The 23483-nt window shown below is 38.6% G+C and overlaps 1 protein-coding gene across 1 annotated transcript in view; it reads right to left on the bottom strand.

The window, feature by feature from the left end:
- The window catches only part of TENM2 (teneurin transmembrane protein 2), a 1869083-nt gene that overhangs the window by 1787426 nt on the left and 58174 nt on the right, over window positions 1–23483 (bottom strand). The window contains exon 2 of the mRNA XM_064161561.1: window positions 11733–11877. The gene's annotated coding sequence lies outside the window, so the exon portion shown is untranslated. The remainder of the gene's footprint in view (window positions 1–11732; window positions 11878–23483) is intronic.

Here is a 23483-nt window from a genome sequence, read left to right as displayed (position 1 = left end):
ATTTTTTTTTAATCATTACCAGTACAATGGAGTAATGTATTGATATTTCCATGTGTAAATAAGTTCAACTAATGAATTAATTGAGAGAGACATGAAAATTAGTTTAAACAAGTCAATTAAATCATAAACACTTCAGAAATAAGAAAGTGTGCTTGTAATGTAATTAGTATTCTAATATGCTAGTAGCTTTAATAAATGGGATCTTAATTATTAGACAGGTCAGAAAGAAAAATACTTTAATTGACAAAACAGGAGCTTCTTGCTGATACACTAGAGTCTAGCTCAATTCAGAAAAAATGATCCATGTTAGTGAGATCAAAATGCTGTTATCTAGAATAAATACTAAGGGGTTTGTTTGGGTTTTTTTTTTTTTTTTTTGGTTGGGTTTGGTTTTTTGTTTTTATTTCTTGACAAAAATGCATCTCCAAATTGGTCCAGATGACTGAGTGAAGCATTACTGCCTACAAAACTCATCATGTCACAATCGACACAACTGAATTACACATTCATACAATGCTCCCCCAAAAGCTCCTCAGAATAATAAAACAACTGCTGGAATAAAATATTTGGTAGTACTTTTAATATTAATCATAGTAAATTAATCTGATATTAACACACTGAAAAGTACTGCTGCTCAAAATGTAATGAGCTGTAGTGAAGTGATGACTCGCAAGAAAGGCCATCTCTCATCACTGTGTAATTGTGTGCTAATTTATGGGGCACTGAGCTCTATAAATGCTGCAGTCAAGGTCACTGAATTCCATTCACCAGACTTATCTGTCAAGTTGTAGGGCTCATTGAGAAGGCTCCTTTCAGGTAGCTGGTCAGATTCACTGAAGAGCTAGTGTCTTAAATGCAGAGGATGGTATTTTTATTCAAATTTGAAGGACAACTAGCACACATTACCCTACCAATTTATAACTTGTACCTAGCAAAGAGCAGCAAAGAATTATCCCTTGAGCCATAGAAAGGAACTGCCTGTCTGTAGCAACAACTTCACTTGCTACCTTCAAATTTAAATATTAAACTGAGCCACTATAGAGTACTAAACTGCTGTGAGTTACAATAGTATACGTATATGAACCAGCTCCCTAAAAGCAGGAGTCTCACTAAGCCAAAGCCTACAGCAGACTCTTGTATGCTGTACATTCTCTGCTGAGATACAGTTGAGTGGGGATGATGAGTTGCCCCTGTCCCATCCCAGCACACTGATAAAATCTTAGTCTTCCCAAAAACCTTGAAGTGAGAGACAATGAGAAACCACTCTGGGTTAGGAAACTGCTTTTATAATTGATTTATTAATTTTTCATAGAAATAGCATTTTCATTGAGATGCATATCTGCAACCTAATTGCTGTTTTTAAAAAGCCAGTATCTTTGCTTGAAATAAGCAATAGGATGGAAAAAAAACATCTTATATAGTGGATCATGTTGTAGAAGACGCTCTGGACACAGAGATTTTCAAAATTAGCTATTACTTGGAACTGCCAAATCTAACACAGAAGCAGCAGTGTGTTTTTAGATAGCTGAAGCTGCAACACACAAGGCATACAGAAGACCTGAGCTCTGAATTTCTTCGCACTTCTCCTGTCTGACTACTGACAAGGCCTCCAATAGCAGAGACCTGGCTCCTTTCCATTTTCTGGGTCAAGGACTTAGCAGTGACCAGTAGGACAAAATACCTGGGGCCCCAGAATATTTTTCAAGATCCCCAGTTATGTCAGTCAGTGACAAAATGAACTTGTAAGAGACTTAAATACTAAATGGAAAGAGCCCAGAAGCAGCCACATGTTCACTCTGCCTGGAACAAACATGAGTGTAATGAACTACAGAGAGGTAGTTCATTCCCTTAAACCGTGTTTGTTTTTTTTTTCCTCTTAATCAACATTCAATTAAGATGTCATAGAATCATAGAATCTATGATTCTATGATGTCATGCCAAAAGGACCAGGTTCACAGAAAACCTCCAGTCACACTACTTCAGCACTGACTGCAAAGCAAGGCAATATCCTTGATCTGCTATATAAGAGGTTAAATTCATTAGCAGAGATGAAGTTCCACACTACTCTTAGAGGATAAATAATTTAAAAAGCTGAAGTCCTACATAATACAACACAGTGTTTTCTAATTCTTCTACCTGCCTCCCTAAGAAGGAAAATACACTGTGAAAAGCTTACATCTCAAAACAAAAGAAACTAACAGAGTGGGGTATATTTACTTTCACATATTTTATTCTGAGAAAAAAAAACAACTAAAAAGCCTAATTTCTAAGATGTTCTCCCAAAGCCTTGCAGTTAAACCCTGGAGATCTTCACTCCATCACAAGAAGTTTTTTCAGCCAGCTGCAAGTTTTCAGTTCCTCTGCACATACCTTATCCTCAGTACCCTGCTGCTACTTCACTACATATGCATCTGTCCAGCACTTTTCACTTTTCTGGTCCACAGAACTAAAAGGTTTACAAAGACAATGATGTATATGCAGCTATATCTGAGACATGCTAGAGCATGAGTTGAAGGGAAGGTTGCAAAATTCACACAAAGCTCAGAGCTTTTGCTGTTTGAATTCAGTCTGTTGTGAAGACAGCTCCAGAGCACAGTCCCTGTGTATGGATGGCTCTATTCTGTCACAGACCTTGCATTTTCAAATCAGAATCTAAAAAAATGGATTATCTACTAATTTTTAAAATACCTAACATATAAATAATGCAATTAGTATCAGATCTTTTTTTCTGTGCCATTCATACAAAGTATCAGAAAAATATGAGGCTCAGCAAATATCCCAAGGATCTTCATTAAAAAATTAAACTTAGTTTCTGGTGCCAAATTTTACATAAAACACTAGTCTGACATTTAAAATACCTTCCTCCACAAAGGGCACTGTTCATATTAGAAAAAAATTAATTAACCAGATCTCACATGCTTTTATGTATTGTAATTCATGGATTACTGAGATTCATAATTGAATAATATGCAGATGTCATCTAGAGGTACTAAACCGATTCTCTTACTTGTAATTGTCTAACCAAGTAAGAGTGACACTAACTTCAGCATTTTCTCCCTGATTAAAGCCACGATAGATTTGTGGTTACCTCCATGCAATATAAATCAATAAAGAATAATTTTCCAGGCAGTAAATCAATTGTCAGTTCACAGACCCTAATACCCCTGTGCAGGATTTACTGAAAAAATGAATGGCAGTCTTGTTAGTGGCTGTAAAGCTGCTTTGCAGGCACAGACTGCTGTAAGGCCCAGTCCATTACACAGCGATACCAGTGCCAAGCTCTTTAACACTTTCCTTGCTCCTTAGAACTGTGTTGGAATGGAAGAAAAGTCAACAGGCCTCTTGACAGGAGGCAAGGCAATTTAAAATCTGTATTTACTTTATATTCCTCCATGTTAGTTTCATAGGTTCATAAGACTTCAGTGGAAGCACACCACTGCACTGAGTGAATACTGTAAAATTAGCAGCCCAGAGGTAGAGTTGAGACTGAGATTTGAGTAGTTCAGCTATCTGGAACAGCAACAGCAAGAAGGTACTGGAAAATGATAACTTCATGAGATTCAAGCATTTTGTATACAAACTCTTGCCAGGTTGGGGGAGGGGGTGAGGTAGGCTGAGGAGGTGTTGATTTGTTGTTTTTTTGTTTTTTTTTTTAATCAGATAAGACTCCTTTGTTTCTCTATTTCTTTTCTGGACTTTTATGTAGTATTGCACTGTTACAGGATACCATTCCAGTTTCAGTAGATGCCTTCTTAGATCTGTCTTGGCATTGTTCACGTGTCCACATGGAAATACTTTTGGTCACTAAAACCCAGTTTTATTATCTCAATGCCAATAGCAATTTGCCAAATTGTAAAGAGATACCAGTAAAATCGTATCTGCACAGCTTGCAAGTCCCAGCCTATCAACACAAAGAACATGCACAACTAAATAACATCCACGCAGACCATTCCCCAGGACCAGATTAAGAGCTTAGCTCTGTCATAAGGGAGGTAAATGTATCTTAAAGACACTTAATGAATACATACAGCAGTAGTTTTCTATAAATTAAGGCCAGGCTCGTTCTTTGCCAGGGTAGGAGGAAAAGAGCAAAGATGACTTACCTTCCTCACAGACAATTGCCAAGGGCAAGTTTAGCCTCGCCTAAAGTGGGAGCTAAAACAATAATAGTAATTTTAAAAAATCTCACACCAGAGAGAAGTGTCAATAATGAATTTTAAAGAATAGTTCAAAAAAGTGTTCTGTGACAGTCAATTTGCATCACTAACTCACTTCGGAATCACTAAGCACCTCCACCAATGTCACCTCTAAAAATTAAAGGTATTTGAACTTTTCTCTATGCAAAGAACAATGGTTGCTCTCTTTCTTACAAAGCAGTGGAAAAGTAAAATAAAAGCTATACATAGAGAATTTTATGCAGAGAAGGCAAAAATTATGCCTTATGCCAGACTATTATGAAGAAAGAACTTGTCATAAATTCAAACTAAGCTCATTCTCTTACACATAAAATAAAGGCTGAGTGCAACCTTCAAGCAAAGGAGGCAGAAAATGTGCAGGCATTCTAATATCCACACTCTCCCACAGTGCTGAGAAAATAGGACCTTAATTATCCAATATTGTTGTCACCTAAAATAAGAACTAATGCTCCCCCACTGGTTTCTGAAAATCTGTTCCACCCTCAATTCAGCATCAAACCCACATTGCATAGTCTAACTTCTCATCCCACATCCAAGGTTTCTATTTTATGGTATTGTGAATTTCACATCTTTGCTGGGAAATAAATAGAATTGGACAAAAAGTACTCATTAAAACCCATTTCTCAAGCAAAACCCCCTTCAAAATGAATACTCTCATCCCCCCAACCCTTGCCATTTCTGCTGACATTTTTCAATACAAAAGTTAGGTATTATTTAAAATCAGCTTGTGGATTCCTTTCACCAAGGTAAACACCTCATCTGAGAGGAAAAAAAAAACCACACATTTTGAGGTCCAGAAAAATAAAGAAAAAAAGCTGTATTCAAACAATTCATACATATCCATCTTTTTTCTATTTATTTAAAATTATTTTCTTGTCCTTCAAGTCAGCCAGCTCTGGAGCTGGGAGGTCTAGCCCATGACTCTGCTCAAAACAGGTCAATTAGGTCAAGTTGGTTTGGGTCTTAACCAGCTAGGTTTTCAGTATCTCTAAGAACAATATTCAATAAGATGTTTAGGCACCTATTCCAACAATTCACTACCTACATGATTCATGTTTTCCCCTATCTGATGAGATGAAGTTACCATTGAGGAAGAGGAGGCTGAGGAGAGACCTTATTGTCCTCTATATCTACCTGGAAGGACAATACAGCGGTAGGCGCTGGTCTCTTCTCACAAGTCATTAGTGACAGAACAAAAGGCAACAGCCTCAAGCTACCCCAGGCAAAGTTTATGCTGGACTTTGCAGAGATTCCCTAATGAAGGGAACTCCAGACAAAGCTTAACACTGGACTCAATTCTCCTTCCAGTTTCAGATCCTCTATTTACTATAGAAGATTTATCTCATACAGGATGAACTAATTCCAAGCTAGACTGGATGAGAAAAAGACTACAAGATTCCATTCTATGGAAAATAAAAATGTCTATTGAAACAATTCCATTTTTTCATCAAATCACTCAGCAAAGAGAGAAAGAATAGTAGAGAATATTGATACTGCCTAGGAGAGCTGAGCAGACAAAAATTAGTCGGCTAGTTCATGTTTCACTTACAGCTGGTGGATGTCATTCAGTGCCTGTTTAACATAAAATGGAAGCAATGAAGGCAGGGACTGTGAAATATTGAGTTAAATGAAAAGGAGCTCATGGAATCATAGAATGGTTTAGGTTGGAAGGGACGTCAAAGATCATTCAGTTCCAACTCTCTGTCATAGGGAGGGACACTTACCACTACAACAGGTCACTCAAGGCCTCATCCAACCTGGCCTTGAACACCTCCAGGGAGGGAGCAGCAACAACCTCCCTGGGCAATGATCCAGAAATGTCCTGTGAAATGATCCATAGCTGGTGTGAACACCATTCTAAGCCATCCCCTGGGGAGCTTAAGGGCTGAAAACTGTATGGAGGACAGATGATAAAAGAACTGCATAATGGTAATGTCAGTCTTGTGCTTCCTGTTTCTCTTAACTGTTCTGTAGATCTAGCCCAGGAACCTTAAAAAAACTTATGGGGCAACATTGTTCACAAGGGCTAGCCATGCTTCCATCCTCACAGAAACCCCCTCTACATCAGTAGATGTATATTAGACTCTTTTTGAAGGTTTTTCAAGGATTGGAACATTTTTCTATTTCCCTTCCACTATGCTTGTGCATGCTCTTGATAACATTTGATGCTTTTACACAGGCTCTGATCTATAGCCCAGTAAAGATGTTTCTACTGACACAAACCTCCAAATTAGGCGATTCATTTCTATGATTTTAACCCTACTTTTATACTGAGCACAATATTAAACAGTCTAATAGATCCAGATGTATGGATGACTTGCCTGTGAGGCAGTCAATATTTTCTTTTAAATTAGTTCAAATATGCTTACAGCTCTTCTCCTGCAATAGCCTTATCACTAACAGTAACCCAATTTACCATTTTTATCCACGTACATTATACTTGATCACTCAAAATATACCAGAAACTAGAGAGAAATGGAAGGAAATCTCATTGCAAAGACATCCCAGCTGATAAGGGATTTGAACTCAAGAACAGTGAACATAAGCTTTGGGTAGTTTCATGCAATAATTTAAGAGCTGAATGTAGCCTTATTTTGTTTTTTTGTAAAGCTTTTGTGCATATCCCACTCTGCAATTTGCACATCACCTTGTTCATTAGTGAAATAGCATTTCAGTATATGTCTAATCAAAATAATTACCACAAATTGTTTAGAACTGTGAAGCATGTGGGACTAAGCTTTCAGTTCAGCAGTAAGTCTATATAATCACACAGAGAGCTGCTCCAGAGACTTTTTATAAAGTAATCAAATTGTGAAACTTAGCAATGCAATTGATTTTCTTGTCAGAAAATCTACATCACTGCCTGGGATGCCAAATGGTTGATGAGAAATTCGTTCACCTACAAGTCTGGCTGCAATCACCCACCTACCAAAACACTTGAATCACCTAGTTATCTAAAATACATTGGTGCAACAAAACAAGCAACACCGAGGTATACACATTTTACTCAAGTTTCTTTCTTTTTCATTTCTCATTGGCACTTTTTCCTTCACAAATAAAGCCCTCTTCTTTCAAGCCACGTCAGAAAAGATACAAGGTAATGTTGTAGCATTCTGTGAGGAGCTGCTTCATTAACAACTGAGTTCTGTCACATACGAAAGTGACAGAATGGCTGCAACAACCTGACAAGACAAACCCTAACACAATGCATGAGCCCAAGTGGATAGAGAGATATCACTTTCAGAGGCCTGCTGTCATTGCAGGAGTTCTTTATTTTTTTTTTTGCTGAAGGCTGCACAGATCTTTCAAACACAGCTTGGCAGGCCACACACTGACTCATGCATTCTACTGTTACCTCCTATAAAGTAGTCACACAGCATAAAACTGTTTGATGTAAAATTGTGGACAGTACAACAGTAATGCACACCAACTACTCTTTCTCAGTACTTAATTTGGAAATTCCAAATGTAAACAACAGGCATTCTATTTGCTATTATGTGATGGTTTATATCGTATTCGTGAGCGTTCTGTTCCCTGCATGTTGTTTTGCATAAACATCTCACCTTGCCCTGACTGTTTTCTGACTACAAAAATGTAATAAAACAGTTTAATTTCTTAGGACTATTATAGGAATGCACCAAATGTTGAAGGGATTAAGGACTTTTTCAATAGTGGCTTTGGGACTCAAACATCCAAAGGCAGCAAAAGATTAACACCCAAATACAAGATATTGGGTTTAACTAATTTCCTTCTAAGCACAGTTGCTGGAGACCAGGTTATACCACTACAACCTGGGCTGATTTTCAAATGTGCCTTAGGAGGCTGAGGTCTGCAAGAAAAATCAAAAGCACTTGTGCTCCCAAGCCCCATTCAGCACATTTTAAAAGGTCCCTCCTATTCCACATAGTGGCCACAAGCTTTGCTGATGATTACAATCACATAGAGAGTAAATTCAAAGCACACATTTCTAAAGCTGGGAAAACTGCATAGATAAATACTATTTGACAGTGACATGCAAAATGTTCACTCAGTGTTGCAGTTATTAATGAACCCACTTGCCATGTGCCCTGTGAAAACCTGCAGGTAGTGGCCACTTGTCCTTTACAAATTACCTACCTCTGCACCAGAGCAGTCTTAAGTAACTTTTGCTTTCACCCTTTTGGAATAATAACTCCTACTTAATGATGTGCAACAAGCTGACCTAATATGTAGTAAGATAACACGCCTGGCCACTTAAAATGCTCAGAAAAATCAATCTCGTGTGTGTTTTTCCCTGTTTTGTTGCTTTTTCTGACAGTTTATGCATCAGACATCACTTCATAAAGAAGAACTGCACTGAGATTTTTATCCAAGTCCACACAATTCTATACATTATTTTCAAGAACAGATCAAAAGGGAAGATTAATGTTTTATGCTTAAGACTGAAATCTCAAGCAACTAAATGACAAGGACAAGCCAAGGTGTTTTTTTCCTGAGACACCAAAGATTTTAGTCCATTTCATCAGGCTGTTAAACCTTGTGTTGAGCAACAGTCCTAGGAATGCTTTCCTGGGTAGCAGGAATGAGTTTTCAACACTGGGAAAGGGAAAAGAAAGGCATTTCACACACTTCTTACTGTGTATGTTTTGCTGGGAGAAAGCCCATGTGTGCTCCACAGCTTGAACAACAACTGCATATTTATCTTCAACTTCTCTAACTGAGCTGTTTCCATTACCTCACCAACTACAACACACCTCATAAATATATGGCATATTTATATCATGTAGATGCAGATCACGAAGATAAAAGCAGCCTATCTTGTCCTACCTCCTGCCTGAGAAAGGCCCTAGTACTTTCCTAGCACAGCATCCCTTGAACATCACTCCTGAGCTTGAATTGAGATGCTGGAGAACACGACAGCAGCTGCAAAGTATCCAGGAGATTAATTACCTCTAATACTAAAGCAGTATGTCTTCTTTATAAGTCTGAGTATCTCATTATACATCTATGCAGCAGAACAATGAATCTTGTATTTTCTCAGCCATTATGTACACAGTATTACGTTTCTCCCTGGTTCTGTCTTTGATAAGGGCAGTGGATTGTACTCTGTGAATCTCTCAGCATAAGATGTATTTAAGTTTACTCTGTGGACTCTTCCAAGGCATCAAAATGATTCTTGAATTGCCTATCTTTCAACAGTCACTGCATCCTTACCAGTAGTAGTCTTCAGTACTAGTACTGTTTTTCTTACTGAAATACTAATAACTTCTTATGCTCCCAAGGAGGGGCTGATGGGACTAATATTTAGTCAAATCCTCCAACTTCTCATTTGGATCTTTCCCAAAGCAGTTTTCTGCCTTAGATATAGAACTACTTTTCATTTAAGCATATTAAAACACATCGGCTTCTCATACTCTGCTCTTCAAGCAGAAAAAAAGTAGCTCTCTGACAAACAATTTCTGCTGTTATTTACCATTGGCAGATCCTTTGTGAGCATTACCAGTGCTAATGCTCTCTTTTGATGGCCATTTTCCTTCATTTCCCTTCTTCTTTCTAATATTTCACTTTAACCAGCTTCTTCCCATTCCCAGCACAGTGAACTAATGATCTTGAAACACAAAGCTCTGCCTGACACTTCTCATGGAAACATTCCATTTTAAACCACTTCAGAATATAACCCTACTTGGAAAACAAAAAAACACCTGATTGTAATTCTTCTGTGTGCTTCCACACATGTTAGGCCACAGTTATTACAAGTGTCACATCTGCCTTCACTGTCATGTATAATCTACCAAAAGAGTTCAAGTGGAGCTAGTGATCCCAAGATCCAGATTAAAAGGCAAGAATCTCCAGGGAAGTAAATTTGAGTAGCTTCAATGTGTATAAAGCTATACTAGTTTTACTCAATTAAGGATATTGCTTTACAGTATTTCATAGAATCTTATCATCAACCAGGTTGGAAGAGACCTCCAAGATCATCCAGTCCAACCTAGCACCCAGCCCTATCCAATCAACTAGACCATGGCACTAAGTGCCTCAGCCAGGCTTTTCTTGAACACCACCAGGGACGGTGACTCCACCACCTCCCTGGGCAGCCCATTCCAATGGCAAGTCAGTCTCCAGTGAAAAACTTTCTTCTAATATCGCACACTATAATTTAATAAATGATACTCTGAGATGACTGAAAAAAACATCTTTTACAGATGTTTCTCTACACATTCACATTCTTAGTCTGTAACAGTTGAGCTACAGGGTCAAGGTGGGGGAAGAGAGACTGCACATTAACAAGTAACACTGACACTAACAGTCTTGCCCTTCGGGTCAAAAATCTTCCTTGAGCATACATTTAATAACCCAGCTACCGAAAACACTGAGTAGAGCCTGGTTTCACACTCCTTCGTAGCACATGGGCTCAAAGGAGAGGGTATGACTTATCTGAAGATTACTTTAGGATGGGGGTGGAAAAGGTGCAAGGAAGTGATCCACGCACTCACATCACCATTACAGTTTGTACCAACATAAAGAAGCATAAATAGATTCCTCTGGCTGTTGTACATCTGTCCTCATAGTCTCTCAACTGTTACCTTTTCTCCTTCAGTGAGCTACTATTTTAACCAATCTCTATAAAAAGAATTACTGAATTAAAAGAAGCTTATCCCAGACTTGCAAATTCTTGTCCAACCTGAAGACAAGGCTCAGGCATTTCCTGTCTTTTTTTTTTTTTTTTTTTTTTTGTCAGTGTTCAGCACAAGCTTTCATGTTTTTTCATAACTACTTTTATTATATCTTTCTCTCTCATTCTCTCATTTAAATAAAAGCCCTGGAAACCCAGGGTTTCATAGATTGCCCACAACCCACAATTTATGGATGCTACTCGCAACCTTCAAAAGCTTTTAAAAATAGTACTGGATCTATTATTGTGAATTACAGTAATTGCAGCAGAGATTTAAGAGGCACTTTGAGAAATTTCAATTTCATGGTATGTTTCTGAACCCAATTCCTTAGCATCTGGGGGGGAGCAGAGTTATTTTTTTTTCATAAAAGAGCTTTTTTTCCCATCTTTTGATATGAAGTTTCAATTGAAACTTCAGTATCAAAACCTCCCTTAAGGAAAAAAAAAAAAGGCAGGATTTCCAATTCTAACTGCAACAGATGCAAAGGTGGTATTAGCCTGGAGCCTCATTTCAGCTGTAAAAATGTAAGTGTAAAGCAACCCCATCAGTTAAGAACAGCCTTTGGGATCTCCGTATCCTTCAACTTCTCAGGAATCTCTGTGTCCAAGGTTCTAAATTAAGAGACCTGATGTGGTCAATATATTCTTAAATTAATTATCAAACCTGAATTTAGGAATATGTTTATCATGAGAACATCAGCAGGTTTGGGCTGAAGGAGGAAGAGTTCATTGATACACAGGATCAGAAGAAACATTCTGAGCACTCTCCAGCTTGCCTTGAAGATAGATCACTTCAGAGAGATCAGGAGTCACAAGACAAACTATTAAGTAAAGAGGACATGGTCTTCTTTACTTCTTCCTTTCAAAAATGCTGCTTTTCTTACCTTAATCCTGAAAGCACCTCTACTGTCTGGACGCTGATTTTACAGGCTGGAACAGGCAAACCTACCACTTCACAGACAAGAACTAAGTACGCAGCAAGACAGAGGAGACAGCGGCAGACAACATGAGCCAGGCATTAAAAATATCCTAAAAAACAAAAACAAAACAAACGTTAAAATCCTAGGTGACTCACAAAGTATTTGCTTTTACTGAGCTGAGTGGTCCTAGAAGAAAGAATTAGTTCACAAAGACAAAAGCAGATTTGAGACACAGTGATTTCTAGACCTTCACTCACTAATTCTTGGCTCTCAAACAAAATACAGAATAAGGAGAAGTGGAAAAAAAGGAAAAATTGTTCTACTTAAGATTCTTCTGTCAGCTGGGTTTCATAATTCTGAACGTTTCTGGTGGTTTTCAAGTGTTCATTTCAATGACAAGACACAAGTAGAGCTCCTTGAAATCTCCAGTTGGTGCTGAAGTTTGAAGTTTAAGTCTCTCTCTACTGGGCCGTCAAGGAGGCAGCCTCTGCAAACTGTATCTATTATGTCCTCTGAGACTACTTTGTAAAGTTTTTTAGACCAGCTCCTGCAATTGCCCCCTGTTGACATACACAGGCAATTTTTAATCTGGTACAAGATGGTAACACAGTAAACCTTACAGTTTTAGATACCATCCAAATCATTTCTCTTATGGGTTTAGAGAATAACTTTAATGAAGAACAGCTGAGGGAACTGGCATTGCTTAGTCTGGAGAATAGGAGACTGAGGGGACATCTCCTTGCTCTATACAATGGTACGACAGAAGGTTGTAGTGAGGTAGGAGTTGGTGTCTTCTCTCTAGTATCAGGTGATAGGGGAGAAGAAATGGCCTACAAATTGTGCCAGAGAAGGCTTAGACTGGATATTATGAAAAAAATTCTTCATGGAAACAGTGGTCAGGCATTGGAACAGGCTACCCAGGGTGGTGGTTGAGTCACCATCCCTAGGGATGTTGAACAAATGTGTAGACATGGCACCTGGGGACATGGTTTAATGGCCATGGTGGTGTTAGGTCAACAGTTGGACTCAAAACAATTAATCAACTATGTCATTTTTTTCTGCAAAAGTATAGTAACAGCACAGTGAAAGGATTCCTTCCTCCCTCTCATCTCTTCTTTATTTCCCTGAATATCAAGACAACAGAAATAAACCTGTCTCTTTCAGAGGCTGAGCTGTGCTGTCCCTGTTGCTCAGCCATACACAAACTCAAAAGTCATGCCAGCCTCCAGAATACCCTTCCTGTACTGTACTCATCACCTTCATGATTTGCTGGAGTATGGCAGAGGTTGTTGAATAAGCTATTTCTGAAAAAAAAAAAACACACCATGAGCAAAGCATATTTTCCCCATGCTTTTGGGTTTTCGCCTGCTCCCCTACTGAAAGAGAACTACATTACTAACATACTGTAAACAGTGCTTTGGCTCTGGTTTGCACAGTTGATTCGTGCAAATTTTGACAGATTGGCAAGCAGCCTTACTCTATCCAATGGTATTACTTTAACTTCCCTAAATACTGTGGATTTTATTATATTTTACCATTCAGTGTGCAGATATTTACAGTTAACATGCTTTTTTAATAGGTCTTCTCAAGAAGGGGAATCTGAGGACCACTCCTCTGTCTGATACTAGCTCAAGGTACAGGACAAATGCAGTTCTATCAACAAATATCTTTTTCCAACTTATCTGACAATGAAAGGTATAGTCAGAAAGCTGTAGCAGTACTTCCTGAGTGGTAGATGACACCTGATTCCTTCAGCAATGTTCGTCAACAACACATTTGGTTTTCAATGGGCTTACTCCTTCCTTGTTAGCAATACACTGTAAAGCCTGGAGGAACGTGCTACAGTTCAGAAGCCAGTCAACTATTGCTGCTTTACAAAACAATTCTGTTGCTGAATCAATATTTTCATGGCCTCCAGCTACTAGAAATGTCAGTATTTTTAGAACTGCCAAAATACTGAAATGTCATTTTCCAATCAAGGCCTAGATGATGATTTCCATTAAACTTGTATAATTGGATGTCAGCAGAATCACTCAGTATATGCAGATCAAGTAGCTCAAAATACAGCCTCATCACCTTATTTATTTCATACTCTGCCTCTTAAACCATTACTGTTAGAACCCCTAATCATGAAGGAAGGCAAGGAGCCAGTGCCTTGACTCCTACTAGGACAGCTGTTAGTCAGATTTGACTCTGACCAACCTCCTTGCAGGCTGTTCAAGTTCTGCTGGAGCAAGAGACCAAAACAACATCAAAAGAGCAGTACCTTAGCTGGTGCACTGACCAGATACTCTCCCAGAAACTCAATGCTCCTTTTGAGCTTACTCCCTAATTTTCATTCTGTCCTTCAGTTCCTCCTTTTCCTGTAATATTGACCAGGTTTCTGGTAGGCAGTTATTTTCCTGGTAGGACTTCCCTGACCTTTCTGGAAGCTGATAATCAAGAGAATAAATCCTTTACTTAGAAGTTTATTTTATCACTGTGTAACAGATTTTTTTTTCTTCAGTTCATACTTTGTAACATGATTGCACACACAGGATGGACACAGCTTTTAAATACGATCATTGATTGTGCAGTTAGATGTAAGGAACAGTGGATATGAGGTATCCAACAACAACAAAAACAATAACCAGGGAAATCTAAAAGCAAGTAGGGGAAGTAGTTGGTTTTTTTTTTCCCTGCACCTGACTATATCTCATTACTCATCATTGTCCTAAAGCATAGTGGAAATGTATTGGCACGCAGAAAATAATAATTAAAAAAAAAAGAGCTCCTGCACAGAATGAAGGCCAGACATAGCTGTAGTAAACAAACCATCCTACAGACTCTAGGTTCATAATCAGCAGCTGAAGAGAGTTAATTAATATTTTTGGTGCATGACCATGCTTTTCAGTTTTAATTGGTGACAAGCGAGCAACCAAAGAACTGTAAGTGCAATTTCATTTATCTGGATATAAAAGATCAGTTTCACTCAGCATGCAACAACTCCTTGCATCTCAAAGGAATGAAATAAATAGTCAGCAGCATCCTTTTGTTGTTGGGATTTTACTAGCTAAATTATTCACCTTCTCAAAGGGGAATCTAATAAATATTTATTTCTTCATAATTGTGCTGGTTTTGCCTAGAAGAGAGTTAACTTTCTTCATAGTAGCCAGAACAGGCTGTGTTTTGGATCTGTGATGAGAACAGCGAGAATAACACAGGAATGTTATAGCTGTTGCTGAGCAGTGCTTACAAGGAGTGAAGAACTTCTCCGCTCCTCACATCACCACACAAATTAGTAGGCTGGAGGTGCAGGAGACATTGGAAGGGGACAGCTGACCCCAACTAGACAAACAGATATTCCATGCCATATGATGTCACGCTCAGCAATAAAGTGAGAAGAACGTTGTCACGGGGCAACTGCTTGGGGACTGGCTGGGCATCGGTCAGCAAGTGGTGAGCAATTGTTTACATTTGCACCATTTGTCTTTCTTGGGGTTCATTTTTCTCTCTTTGTTATTTTCCTTTTCATTACTTTTTTTGTTTGTTTTATTTTATTTCCATTATTAAATTGTTCTTATCTCAACCAATGATTTTTCTCACTTTTACCCTTCCGATTCTCTTCACTGCATCCTGCTGGGAGGGAAGCAAGCAAAGGGCTGCATGGTGCTTAGTTGCCAGCTGGGGTTAAACCATGACAATAACACATTCTAACAACTCCTAATTTGTGTGACACTTGCAGTGGACAGAATTTAAATTCAGAGCAGGGCTCTAGGAAATTACTTAGAGGTACAAATGAGAGAGGGCTGTGAGATTTTTTTTTTTCCTCCACTTCAGATATTGCAATGGCCTCCCATGGTATAAAGGGCACTAATTGAATTTAAGAGATGTAATAAGTGAGACATTTTCCTGTTCACTTCATATCCCAGTGAAAGCCAACTCAACGCACTGGCAGCAGCAGCAACACCAGACAGCATGTAAGTACCAATTTCACAGCCAAGCAGAAGAGGCTGAGGAGCTGTAAAGTTCACTGATGAGTGTTAGCTGAGGGCAGTCCTGTATAGCAGTGGTGAAAGTTTCACAAGCACTCTTCTCAAGAGGGTATAAAATCAGACTATCCATTTAGCCAGCAATAATCCTTGACTGGTGTCAATGTCACAGAAAATATAGATTTCGCTCATCCCTTTTCAGAAAGTTTAACTGGATACTTCAACAGTATGCTACAAAATCTGGAATCAGTGTTAGGGAAACAGATAATTACAAATATCATCTCTTTGTTAAAGCACTTCAGATTCTAAAGTACTACCATCTCAGAAGTTTGACTCTGTTTTTACTAAAACATAAGTCTTCTCCAAATTGTCATGAATATGACCATTACTTTCACTTTGACTTCAGTGGAACACAGAGCTCAAACCTGCTGTGTGCTCAGAAGCACAACAGAATCACAGTTGTGATTTATTGTTCTGGCAAAAACAAACAAATAAAACCAAGTTTGAGTAGATTCTTGGGAATACAGCATGATTAAATCAAGTTAAGTATTTTGTGCTGTTTCCTTATCTTTGTAAAATAAGCACTACAGATAGAAGAACTTCCTTCAAGATATCCTGTGTCTCAGTATGGATTTTAAATGATGAGATAAGCCCCACCACAATTCTGCACAGAAAGCCTCTGAACAGAGTAATGTGGCAGAAAGCTACAGTTAACTGGCAGGAAAAAGAAAGGGATTATGATCATTAGCAGTGCAGAAAGAATATGAACAATGCATTAAAAGATGACAGAAGAGCAACTGAGTAACATGAGATGTAAACAGGATAAAGCACAAAATGAGAACCTGATGAGGCATAAAGACAGGGTTCATTTAGAGGGAGGATGTTCAGAGCTGCTGAATTTCCCCATACATTGGAAGGGAGTGACACAGCTTTGACTGCAGCTTGCAAGGACATTGCAGTAATCCAGATGGTAAGTTATAAGAGTCTATTTAAAAGTCCTAATAGTGGAGAATAGAAAAGAGTAAACACACTGAGTACTGCCCAATTTTGACTGTGGTGCATTTCTCATTGTATTCACATGCTGCTGAATTTACATCATACCAGAGGGAAACCATCAACATAGGAAGGAGAAAACTCCAGTGCAGAGAAAAAAATAAAAATCATCCTGGCAGACACAGATTAATTTAAAATAATTATTTTCCAAGTCAGATAGATACAGATATATTGCACATCAGTTGTAATTTCTGTTAAATGCAGCTGTAAGTGGCAAATGATACATCTATATCCTCAAAAACAGAAAAGGGGAAATATAACAGATGATGTTGATGTAAAATATTAGGCAACACAAATGACTCTGCTTGTTTGCCCAAATAAAAACAAAAATTAACAACAACCAAAAAAAAGAGCATCATGAACCTAAATGCCTACAATATGGAACATCGCACTTAGTTAACTTCGTATGTGACACTCTCTCTCACTGCAAAACTCACAGCTGCTGCTGCGCAAGTGATGGCAAATAAAAGGAAGCAAAGGAATGAGCATTAGTGTAAAATGATGGGGTTTGATATAAGTCATGGTAGAGATGTGAGACCCTACACCCAGTAATTTGGAAGCTTTCAGAAAATGTGGGGTTGCAGAGCTCAGGGCAATAGCCTCAAAGAACTCTCTTAGGCTACGCCATACAGGGGAGGGAAGAGAGACAGTTTAAGTTTAGACATGAGTTATTTCTGAAGCCTTTTCAGAAAACATTTGGACTTTTGCTAACTGAAGAACCACGTCTGGCCCAAGAGACTTCTCTGTAGGACTTTTGTAACTAAGAAACTAGTTTTATCCCTGTCACCTTGTTGGTGGAATAATTGCAGTGCTAGCAAGTGCCTCTGCAGCAAGCCCTGAAGTCCTGCTCCCTCCAGCACAATGACACCCTGCCCTATTTATTCTCCCAGGACAAGGCTCAATTGGACAGAGGAAGGATTGCAAAGAACAGGTCTGCAGTCAGTCAGTGAGACATGGTTATAGAAGAGGAATCAAAGAGGAAAAAATATAGAAAGATCGAACACGTACACAGCCAGTGTCTAGGGTACACAGCAGCAATCTCCAAGCAGATGGACTCTTATGAAGACATGAGACTAAAGATTTTTTTTTTTTTTACTGGACTTGCAACAACTTTTAATTTTTTTGCCCCCCCCCCCCCCCCTTTTTTTTTTCTCCTCACATATTCGCTTTGCTTACTGTTGTTTGCACCTTTATTATCTTGGATTTATCTTCCATATCAAAGGTTCCATTGCTGATCCAGTTTACCTCACAATATACGAACCACTTACTGCAGGCACAGAACACAGAATGGCATTAGATACTTCAGAATCAAGGTCTGCTGTCACTTTTCCAAAGACCTACAGGGCAGGAGGAAATCAAGAAACAAGTTTTCTACTTCAGTGCTTCCCCATGTCTCAGACAGCTTTTACAGAGAAATTTGAAGATTAGTGTTCATTTTTATCCCCACATATTATCTTCTCCACACATTCTCTTTTCCCTGAGCTGAAACCAAAATAGCTTTGTAATGTTTACATTTGTATCATTCAAGAAAATCTAGTGAAGATCCACAGTAGCTGCTGACAATTTTTTCACTCCCCTCCCCCAACAAATGCAATTCCTATCTGCTACCTGCACATCCTCCCTCTCCACTAAGCCAGTGATAATCATGCCAGTAACATTTAGATAGAGATCAAGTGATGCAGCCAGCTCTATCTCAGCTTCAACTTCAACTTCACATTTTACTTGGATGCACATTTCTCCTCTAACAAACATCACTTTTAGATAAGAGCAAAACTACCCCAGATTTTAATAGGGAAGGAAGGACTCTATCTAAATGTGGGGAGAAAGGTGAAATTCTGTTAGATGTTTACAGACACAGGTCATCTCAAAACATGAAAATTAACCACCCAAATTAATTCCAGCTGAAAAAGTATGCTTCATACATTCATATCTATGAAGACATCACTTAAGTGAAAATCATTCCCCAGTTTGACACTACAGAATCCAGGTCACCTAATTCTGATGCTAGTGAAGAGAGTAGCTTTGTCAAGCAGTGTTACCAATCTGTCCAACCTCTTCACAACAAAGTCCATTTAATCTTCTTTTCAAAGCAAATTTCTAGTCATTTCGGTCTTATCTGTGAGATGTTCACATAGATACACTGCATTTCCTCTTTTCTCTGCAATAGATTTATGGGGCCTAAGAAATTGTCCCCACACCGGTGTCACAAATGCCATGAGTGTTCATCTTCATAATTAACAAAGGCCCAAGGATCATTACTCAGCTTTCTCCTCTATCAAATACTACTGTCAGAGTAATTACATTTTCCATAATGGCTTTAAGACCTAAACTGAAAGTGTTTCAAGGGGAAAATCTTTATAAACCCTTGAGAACACTGAAGAACTGAGAACACTGAATCAGAAGAGTTTGGATTACACAGGTACTCTACTAGAAAAAAACCAACAAACCCAAACCAACCAACCACCACAACCCCAACAAATTAAAATAAAAAAACAAAATACAAATGAAACTACCAAAAACAACCCCTCACAACCAAAAAAATGCCTACAGAACGCAGCCATTATGCAAAATATGAAGTAATTTCTGAGAAACTGCAAAAAAGACTAAGCCAAAGTCAAGAAACTATGTATCTACAAGACTACTACTCAGTAAGTCAACTACGTAGAGGTTTCCTGAGCTAGGCAGAATTGCTACAATATAGCTAAAACACACATAAACAGGAACATATATCCTTAAACAGTGACAAAACGTTGTCTTTCATTTAACTACACCTGGTTTTTATGTTTTACTTTAAGTCTTGTCACCAACAGAAGAGAAAGCACTTGGGTTTGGTTACTAATATCAAACATATTCTTAGCTGTCATAGAAGCTGAGCATGGATACCCATAAACACTGCTTTCACCAGCATGTCTTCATGTTTTAACAATGAAAACCTCAGTGATTCTGCAAGTGCTCACTGACAACATAGTGTCAGATTTTGAGTAATTTCAGAGGGGCTGCTTGTGTAAGAATTTATTCTAGAGCCATGACTAGTGTGAAAAGAGCATCATCTGTTTCTTAAGTTGGCATACAGGTTGAACTTGCCAACAATCACAACCCCAGTTACCATAACCTTACTATCTTATTGCTACAGTGGCCATATCCATAAGTTATCATGAACAGAATCTCAGATTTCCTTGTAACCTATAATCAAGAGCTATAAAACTGTATTCATCCATCTAATGCTGCCTTTATTGGTATGAATACTTATAAAGTGCCAGTGTGCTTAGAGCAAATATACCACTAAATGATGAAACATATCAGCTTACGCTTCAAAGCACAGCCTGTGTCCTCTGATTCACTGCCTGCGCTTCCTTTGCTATCATATGACAGGAGAAACTTGGCTTCTAAATCACTTCCTGAAACAATCATGGACTCATGTATCAGTGAATGAGGAAACCATCTCTCCCCCTAGAAATCTGGTCAATTAAATTCTGCCTGGAAGGGATCTCATCTAATATCAAACATGCTGCCATAAGGGTAAGTTCCCTGGAGCACCGGGTTAATGATTTAGAGCATGTCAGGCTGCCCTGAAGCAGTGAAAATGAAGCCACACCTAAATAAATAAATAGCAAAACAACCAAAACACATACCTGCAGTAATTAAAAAGAAAAAAAATTATCACCATGGAGACATACTGCAGTAATTGGCACCCCATTTACAGGATATTCATATTTTCTTGAAATCTCACCTTAATGCCTGAATATTTTATTTCCCTAGATCACTGAAAAATTAAACACCAAAAGTCTGTTAATGCCCATGAAAAAACTCAATCATAAGTCAATCATCTCTGAAAGCCACTTCAGCTCCTACTAGGAGCAGGTGAAGAGACTTTTTTATGTTCAAAATGGAGAATGAATGTTAGGTGTCTTCCCTGCAGATAGCAATTCATCCTTATAAATACATTGTCACCAACACTAAAATACAAGAACCCTCATAGTCTCTAAAGCATTTATCTATGAAATCACAGTGAACCCAAGGTGTCTTCTGATATGAAGATTAACGTTTTCTAAACATAACACTCCAGAAGAAATCCACACAACTAACTTCACTGAAGTCCTAATGTGTTACCTTTTTTTGAGTTCTTCATCTTAGAATTATTATTCCTGAACTATTTGCGTGGTTTTGGCACTTGCAGTGTCAAATGAGCATCCATTTTTCACAACTACAATTAATTCAGTACGTAAAAATGAACAAAACATTTTAACGTAAAAGGCACTAGAGGACATTTGCGAAATATGATTATGCTGCCTCTGAGGTTACTTTTAAGGGGAACTTTTCTGTCTAGCAGAGTTGAAAATTTTAAGGAAGCAGTTTACACTTTGCAAATATGTCTAAGATGTAAACTAATTCAGCACCTTGAATAGCTGCTTCTGAATCGCAGCTGAGTAACATCTAAAAGATGTATTGTTAAGACACAGAGCCACTAAGGAAATCTGTGTTAGAATTATTACAAGTTAGCCCATTTTAGATGAGGTAAGAAAGATACCATGTAATTGAAGTGATGGACAAAACCTCACCATTAGCATTCCTCACTGTTCTAGTGCATCTGAAAAAGAAATTATAAAACAATATCAAGATTTTTCTGATAGAATACTGAAATCTACATAGCCAAATGTGGACTGGGGAACATCAGCTCTCTAGAGCAGAAACACAAAACTGCTACTGCAATGAGAAGCATCAGTTCTCTTTTAACAGCAACTTTGCTTAGAACACATCTTTGGGATATGGAAGACTCATACTGACCTCTGCTTTTCTTAAGAGACATGGTTTTCCCTCTCATCAAAGGTGTTACTATACTAGGCAATGAATCTTGTAACCTCCCAGTGGCCATGTTCCACTGTTAATGCATGAAAAGTAACAACAAATGTTCAAATGTCCAGGCTCAGCTCAGTGATGCTCAATGACAGGACAAGGGACAATGGGTGCAAGCTGGAGCATAGGAGGTTCTGTAAAGAAAAGTTTTTCACTGTGAGCATGACAGTCTGCTGGAGCAGGCTGTCCAGAAATGTTGTGGAATCTGCCTCTGGAGGTATCTAAGGCCAGGCTGGATGGGGCTCTGGCCAGCCTCGTCTAGGGTAGGATGTCTCTGGCCATGGCAGGGGGGGTGGAACTAGGTGATCCCTGTGGTCCGTTCCAACCCTGACTGATTCTATGATTCCATGCATGAGTTCTTGTGTGACCTTCTCTAGACAGTCCTGCTCTGGTGTGGCAGTTGGACCAGATGATCTTTTGAGATCCCTTCCAACTGCTAACATTTTGAGATTCTGTGGGATTCCAATAGTAAGATAAAGGCCCTGAAGGCTGAAAAAAAAGAGACAATATTTTGCAAAATATATTTGGAGAATAAATGTTTTACAGAGAAGCACTAATTAAAACCAAAACCCTGTTGACAAAGAACAGGACCAACTCCTTTTTCTCTCTGACCAACAGTCCCAAGTTGGATCAGGTTACAAAGAAATCAAGAGTTGAGCCTTTAGATACTGCAAAAGAATGCCTGGTGCCAGAATAAATCAGTTCTACGCTGTCAAGGTGAACTAACATGACAGTGACAGGCAAGGCATAAGAAAACAGAAATCAGAAAAGCAACAGAACAATCAAGCAGATAGATAGTTGTTACCACAGCAACCAAATAGCATAAGCTAGAAAGCATATATGCTAGGAAGAGTCTCTGAGAAATTACAGAGAACTGAGAGAAACTACAACAAAAATAGTTTTGAATATACTAGACCTCAAAAGGAGGCCTGCTTCGCATCTATAAGACAATGACATGCAGACCACACGGCTCTTGATCTGGTGGCTAGGTTCTTCAGGAGCACCCCCAGGAGAGAGAAATCATATTTGAGTTTGGCAATAAAGCATGGTATGAATGAAGATGGCAAAACAAAGTTTTAACTGTCAACTAAGACAGACCATTCAGAAGTCACAGCTATATCCCATTCGACAAAAATCTCTCCCTGGGTCTGTGACAGGTTCTATATATTAGCAAAAATTACTCATATCTATAGGTATATTTGTGCAGCACTAACTCCCAGTTTTTGACCCAGGCAAGTCATCTCCAGTTAGAGTTGAGTACACACCACATTGCAGATTAAGGTGTAAGTACAAAATTCTTACATTTTAGCTAAGAGGTTGGAGAAGTTCTATAGACAGCATTTAATGCTTCTCTGATGTATCAGCAAGAAGAACATGATAATGACCTTACTAGGGTATGGCAACCTTCATCACCTCAAGTCAATTGCACACACAGCACGTTAATCACTCTGGATTTTGCACCTCAGGTCACCCAGATATTTTAGCTTTCTGCAGGTATACAAACAGGCACAACTTTTATTACCTCTTCCTCTGAAAAGAGGAGAGAGGGAAGCAGCAGACAAAGGTCCTTTACTTTCAAGGGCTACTTCCAAGTTGGATATTTCCTGTTGGCAGCCATACTGTAATCATATTCCTTTAGAAAACTTTCTAGAGGAAGAAGCTACACCAGAAATTCTGGCTCAAATTGTAGCCCTTCGTTCTTAAGGTCACTGGAAAAAATTTCCTGTCAGCTCAGTGAAAACCTATCCAATGGATAAGAACAAAAGTAAAAAGAAACGTTGCCTGTTGTGTGAACACCTCCAAAGTAAATGAAAATCATGGAGGGAAATGACAAGGC

The sequence above is a fragment of the Pogoniulus pusillus genome, chromosome 22 (assembly GCF_015220805.1).
Source record: "Pogoniulus pusillus isolate bPogPus1 chromosome 22, bPogPus1.pri, whole genome shotgun sequence".
In the NCBI taxonomy this organism is placed as follows: Eukaryota; Metazoa; Chordata; class Aves; order Piciformes; family Lybiidae; genus Pogoniulus; species Pogoniulus pusillus.
This window is presented reverse-complemented; position numbering and strand designations above follow the sequence as displayed.